The following is a 7,348-nucleotide window of genomic DNA, read 5'->3' as shown; positions in this document are numbered from 1 at the left end:
GTCTATCGTTCGTGCGTGGTTACTATTGGGAGTCTTGAGACTAGTATGGATATTTTACTCCTCGACATGGTAGATTTTGACGTCATACTAGGTATGGATTGGTTGTCACCTTATCATACTATATTGGATTGTCATGCCAAGACGGTGACCTTATCCATACCGGGGTTACCTCGATTAGAGTGGAAAGGAACTCCTGGTCATTCTACTAGTAGGGTTATTTCTTATATGCAGGCTCAGCGTATGGTCAAAAAGGGGTCTCTAGCCTATTTGGCTTATATTCGTGATCCCAGTGTGGATGTTCCTTTTATGGACTCAGTACCAGTTGTTCGTGAATTTCCAGAAGTATTTCTTGCAGATTTGCCGGTGATGCCACCCGACAGAGATATTGACTTCTGTATTGATTTGGCTCCGGGAACTCAACCAATTTCTATTCCACTATACCGTATAGCCCCACTAGAGTTGAAAGAATTGAAGGAGAAGTTACAAGACTTGCTTGATTGGGGATTCATTAGACCTAATGTCTCGCCCTGGGGTGCACTAGTGTTGTTTATGAAGAAGAAAGATGGTTCAATGCGGATGTTTATAGATTATCGAAAAATGAACAAGGCTACTATCAAGAACAAGTATTCGTTGCCAAGAATTGATGACTTATTCGATCAGCTTCAGGGTGCCAAGGTACTTTCGAAGATTGACTTGAGGTCTGGCTATCATCAGTTGAAGATTAGGGCATCTGATGTCCCTAAGACAGCTTTTCGGATATGGTATGGGCATTATGAATTTTTAGTGATGTCGTTTGGGTTGACAAATGCCCCAGCAGCATTTATGGATTTGATGAACCAGATGTTCAAGCCCTATCTAGATTCCGTTGTGGTTATATTCATTGATGACATCTTGATTTATTCCAGCAGTCGAGAGGAGCATGAGCAACATCTTCGGATTGTGCTTCAGACATTGAGGGATAATCCATTATATGCCAAATTTTCAAAATGTGAGTTTTGGTTAGACTCAGATGCCTTTTTGGGGCATGTTGTATCGCCAGAAGGCATAAAAGTGGACCCTAAGAAGATTGAGGCAGTTCAGAACTGGCCTAGACCTACTTCAGCTATAGAGATTTGGAGTTTTCTGGGTCTGGTAGGTTATTATCGCTGGTTCGTGGAAGGGTTTTCATATATAGCAAACCCATTGACCAGACTGACCTAGAAGGGTGCTCTATTCAGATGGTCAAACGAGTATGAGTTGAGCTTTCAGAAGCTTAAGACTGCTTTGACTACGGTGCCAGTGTTAGTATTGCCCACAGGTTCAGGATCGTACACGGTGTATTGTAATGCGTCTACTCGGTGCAATATTGATACACGATGGCAGGGTGATTGTATATGCATCACGACAGTTGAAAGTTCACGAGAAGAATTATTGTGTTCAAGACTTAGAATTGACAGCCATTGTTCATGCGCTGATGATTTGGAGGCACTACCTTTACGGCGTGTCATGTGAAGTATTCACATATCATCGTAGTCTAAAGTATCTATTCAAAAAAAAAGATTTCAATTTAAGGAAGAGAAGATGGTTGGAGCTGTTGAAAGACTATGATATCACCATATTGTATCACCCGGGAAAGGCCAATGTGGTGGCCGATGCTTTGAGTAGAAAGGTTGCCAGTATGGGCAGCCTTGCGTATATTCCAGTTGGTAAGAGGCCGCTAGTGCAGATGTTCAAACTTTGGTCAATCAGTTTGTGAGGTTAGATGTTTTGGAGCCCAATCAAGTTCTAGATTGCACAATCACTCGGTTTTCTTTATATGAGTGCATCAGAGAGCGACAATATGATGATCCTTATTTACTTGTCCTTAAGGACATGGTGTGGCATGGTGGTGCCAAGCAGGTTGTTGTGGGAGATGATGGAGTTCTGCGGATGCATGGTCGTATTTGTGTTCCTAATGTGGATGGGCTTCGTGAATTAATTCTTGAATAGGCCCACAGTTCCTGGTAATCTATTCATCCAGGTGCCGCCAAAATGTATCAAGATTTTCAGCAACATTATTGGCGGAGAAGAATGAAAAAGAATATAGTTGCATTTGTAGCTCGGTGTTTGAATTGTCATCAAGTTAAGTACGAGCATCAAAGACCTGGTGGTTTGCTTCTGAAGTTAGAAATTCCTGAGTGGAAGTGGGAGCGTATCACTATGGATTTTGTTGTTGGACTCCCACAACTCAGAAGATGTTCGACACAGTATGGGTCATTATGGATAGGTTGACTAAGTCAGCACATTTCATTCCAGTGGTAATTACCTATTCTTCAGAGCGGTTAGCTGAAATTTACATTCGTGAGATTGTCTGCCTTCACGGTGTGCCCGTGTCTATTATTTCAGATCGAGGTACGTAATTCACCTCGCACTTCTTGAGGGATGTACAACGTGAGTTAGGCACGCGGGTTGAGTTGAGTATATCATTTCATCTACAGACAGGCGGACAATCAGAGCTAACTATTCAGATATTGGAAGATATGCTTCGAGCTTGTATTATAGATGTTGGAGGTTCTTGGGATCAGTTCTTGCCACTTGCAGATATTGCCTATAATAACAGCTACCAGTCGAGCATTCACATGGCTCTGTATAAAGCATTATACGGGAGGCGATGTCGTTCGCCAGTTGGCTTGTTTGAACCGGGAGAGGCTCGATTGTTGGGTACTGATTTGGTATAGGATGCCTTGGATAAGGTCAAGGTTATCCAGGATCAACTTCGCACAGCTCAGTCTAGGCAAAAGGGTTATGCCGACTGTAAAGTTCGTGATGTTGCATTCATGACTAGAGAAAGAGTATTGCTCCGGGTTTCACCTATGAAAGGTGTAATGAGATTTGGAAAGAAGGGCAGCTTAAGCCCTAGGTATATCGGACCCTTTGAAATTCTTGAAAGGGTGAGTGAAGTAGCGTACAAGCTTTCACGACCACCTAGTTTATCAGCAGTTCATCTGGTGTTCCATGTATCTATGCTCCGGAAATATCATGGTGATCCGTCCCATGTGATAGATTTCAGCTCAGTCCAATTGGACAAGGATTTGACTTACGAGGAGCCAGTAGTTATCCTAGGCCGGCAGGTCCGACAGTTGAGGTCTAAAAGTTATTCCTCAGTTTTGGGTGCAATGGAGAGGTTAGCTAATTGAGACAACTACCTGGGAGTTCAAGCCGGACATGCAGAGTAGATATCCCCACCTTTTCACCAGCTTAGGTATTTTTCTAACTCCATTCGAGGACGAACGTTTGTTTTAGAGGTGGAGAATGTGATGACCCAATATGTCATCTTTAATTTTAAATATTCATTTCTATGTTCTGAGACCTCGAAAAGCACTATTCAACATTCCTCGACTTGCGTGCACAGTCCGAAAATTTTTTATATGAAAAATTGATTAAAATATAAAATAGAACTTTAAAACTAAACTAAGTTGACTTCAGTCAACGTTTTGAGCCAACGGACCCGTATCAGTATTTTGACAATTCCTGTAGGTCCGTATCGTGATTTGGGACTTAGGCGTATGCCAAAAATCGAATTCGAAGGTCCCTAGCTCAAATTATCGGCATTTAATGGAAACTAAAAATTTAAAGGTTTAAGAATTCCTAAATTTGGTCATAATTGGGTTTTTGTTGATACCGGGTCCCGATTTAGATTTCGAGAGTTCGATCAGCTTAGTAACAATACTTTTGACTTATGTACAAAATTTGAAGTTATTCCGAGGTACGTAGGTACGTTTTCCATTAGTTTTTGAAAAAAAATAAAAGGTTTGATTTTATAAAGCTTGAATTTTTAAAGTTTGACCGGAGATTTGACTTTTGAGCAAACGACTCCGAAATGGAATTTTGATAATTCCAATAGCTTCGTATGGTGATTTCAAACTTAGACGCATGTTCGGATTTGGATTTGGAAGTCCGTAGGACAATTCAGCGCATTTTGGCAAAAGTTGAAAAATAGAAGATTTTTGGATAGTTTGACCGGGAGTTGACTTTGTTGATTTGGGGACCGAAATTCGATTATGGAAATCGGAACAGCTCCAATATGTCATTTATGACTTGCATGTAAAATTTGAGTTCATCAGAATTGAGTTGACTTGTTTCAGCGCGAATTTCATAAACTCATAAGTCTGAATCAACGTGCGATTTGTAGATTCGCCGTTGTTATGTGTGATTTGAGACCTCGAGTAGGTCCATAATATATTTTGAGACTTGTTGGTATGTTCGGACGGGGTCCCGAGGGGCTCGGGTGAGTTTCCGAGTGGTTTCGGACCATTTTTAGGTCATTTTAACTGCTGGTTTTTGACAGCACTGTGCGAAATTTCTGATGCGCAGAGCTGACTTTAGAAGCTTATATCTCTCAATCTATAAGGAATCTAGAAATTATCCAAACATGAAAGTTGTATCTATTTGATTCTAGTTTCCAGAAAGATAAACCATTCATCATTTGGATATTTTTACAGAAAGTTATGATCGATTGACCGAAGGCTGGTAATGCAGTTTTTGTTTGCCTGACACTGTACATCGCCAGAAATTTCTGATGCACATGGCTGACTTTGGAAACTTATATCTCGCAATCTATAAGGAATCTGGAAATTATCAAAACATGAAAGTTGTAGACATTTGATTCTAGTTTTAAGAAATATAAACCATTAATCGTTTGGACAATTGTACAGAAAGTTATGATCAATTGACTAAAAGCTAGTACCACAATTGTTGGCTTGAAAATTTTGAGACAGATGCGACTTGCCTGGACAGAATATATATGTCCAGAATCCAACTTTTTTGTTCATATTTAGAGTTTTAGACCTCGGTTTTGGGCTATTTCAGAGGTATTTTTCACGAGTTTGAGTTGGGTAAGTATTCTTTATCCGAAATTAGTTATATTTCATGATTTCATACTCATTTACATCATGAATCCGTGAATTTATGGAAGAAAAATCAGATTTTTATTAAATCTTCAAAAAACAAAAATTTAAAATTTGAAAGCCAATCCGATGTCAGAATTCGATAACTTTTGTATGGTTGAACTCGTATCGGAACGGATTACGAGACGTAGGTCCCACTGTCAATTTTTTAAATGAATTTCAAATTTTAATCCGGAAAATTAGTAATTTCATATGGAATTAATTCCTACGATTTGTGTTGAGAATATTGAATTGTTTGTGACTAAATTTGAAGCTTTCGGACATCAATTCGTGAGGAAAAGGTTTATTGGAATCTTGAATTTGGTTGCGAAGCGAGGTAAGTGTCGTGGCTAACATTGACTTGAGGGAATAGAATCCTTGAATTATTCTTACGTGAATTTCATGTGTAACAACGTATAGGCGAGGTGACGAGTACCTATACGTCATCAAATTGATTGTTTGCACATTTATCTGGAAATCATAAATTATTTTAAATCATGAATTAATTATTGTAATGACCCAACCGGTCATTTTAACTTTTAGAACCCCGTTCCCTAAAATAAAACTCCCCGAACATGCTTTTATTAATTAATGACTTGCAGGGATTGTTGGTTCGAGGTTTGGAAGCGTTTGGGTTGAAATCGGAACACTTGGTTCCTTAAGTTAGCTTTAAATGGACAAGTTTGACTTCGGTCAACATTTAGAGAAAATGACCCTAGAATCGGAATTTGACAGTTCCAATAGGTTCGTATGATGATTGCGGACTTGGGCGTATGTTCCTATCGGGTTTTGGATAACCCGGGAGCGTTTTGGCGCTTAATAGTGAAAATTAACTATTTGAAGGTTTAAAGTTCTTAAATTTGGTTTGGAGTAGGTTTTTGAGAAATTGAAGTCCGTTTGGAATTCTGAGTTTGGGAATAGTTCCGTATAGTGATTTAAGACTTGCACGCAAACTTTCGTGTCATTCCGGGTAGTTTAAGTACGTTTCGGCGTATTGGAAGTAAATTGAAGAACTTGAAGTTCTTACGTTTGATTCAATTTGGTTTGGGGTATGATTCTTAGATTTGACGTTGTTTAACACATTCCGTGAGTTTGAGCAAGTCCGTTTTATGATTTCAAACCTGTTGGTATGTTTGGGCGGGGTCCCGGTGACCCCGAGTGACAATCGGACGAGGCTCGGACCAAGTTCGAAGTTGGGAGCCAAAACTGAAGCTCGCAGCTACTGTCAGAATCGCACCTGCGCTTGGTCAGTCGCAGCTAGATTTGATGTTGTTTTACACATTTCGTGAGTTCAAGCAAGTTCGTTTTATGATTTAAAACCTGTTGGTATGTTCGGGCAGGGTCCCGGGGACCCCGAGTGTCAATCGGACGAGGCTCGGACCAAGTTGGAAGTTGGGAGCCAAAACTAAAGATCCCAGCTACTGTCAGAATCGCACCTGCTCTTGGTCAGTCGCAGGTGCGACATTCGCAGATGCGACAGAAACTCGCAGGCGCGACACTCGCATATGTGAGATTTAGAGCGCAGAAGAGGAAAAGGGAAGGGGCAATCCACCGCAGATGCGGACGATTTGCGCACCTGCGAACGCGCAGGTGCGAAGCTTTGTGCGCAAATGCGGGAATTGGCCAGGCAAGTGAAACTCGCACCTGCGAGGATTTTTTCGCAGGTGCGGAGCCGCAGGTGCATTCCAACTTCCGCTGGTGCGAAAGACCTGTTTGGCAGAAAGCTTAAAAGAACGGGAACTCACCATTTTTGCCCATTTTCTTCAATACTTGGGCGATTTTGGAGTTCTTTGTGAGGAGTTTTCAACTAACAACTTGGAAGTAAGTTAACTCTATACCCTTTGAGTTAAATACATAGATTATAAGCAGATAGTAAATCTTTGAAATCAAATGTTTAGGTGAAAAACCTAGATTTGTTTTTTAAAAAAATGAGATTTTAACCATGAAAATAGTTATAGAATTGGGTAGAAATTATATATTTGAGTTCTTGAGATTATGGGTAACGTTGCCATCCGAAAATTTCCAGTATCTGGGCACGTGGGCCCGAGGTGAATTTTAGGAATTTTACCATTTTGGATAGGGTAATTTATTAATAGATGAATTTCGAATTATTGAACATATATTAATTATTTTATATAACCTTTGAATAGTTTTGGATTTTTCGGCGTTGAATCGAGAATTTTTACGCGACGCGATAATCGAAAAGTGAACTTTGAGACGAGATAAGTCTCTTGTATAATCTTGTGAGAGGGAAATTACCCCATAAGGATTAAATTGAATAATTATTGATAATTGAGGGGCTACGTACGCACAAGGTGACGAGAGTCCGTGCGTCGCTACTATTAATGCTAAAGTCCGGATAGTTTAGGACTCAAAACATTAATTACTTGTGTAAATTGTATTTCTTGCTTAATTAATATTATTTGATATATATATATATATAT

Source organism: Nicotiana tomentosiformis, chromosome 1 (assembly GCF_000390325.3).
Source record: "Nicotiana tomentosiformis chromosome 1, ASM39032v3, whole genome shotgun sequence".
NCBI lineage: Eukaryota > Viridiplantae > Streptophyta > Magnoliopsida > Solanales > Solanaceae > Nicotiana > Nicotiana tomentosiformis.
Note: the sequence above shows the minus strand (reverse complement) of the source record.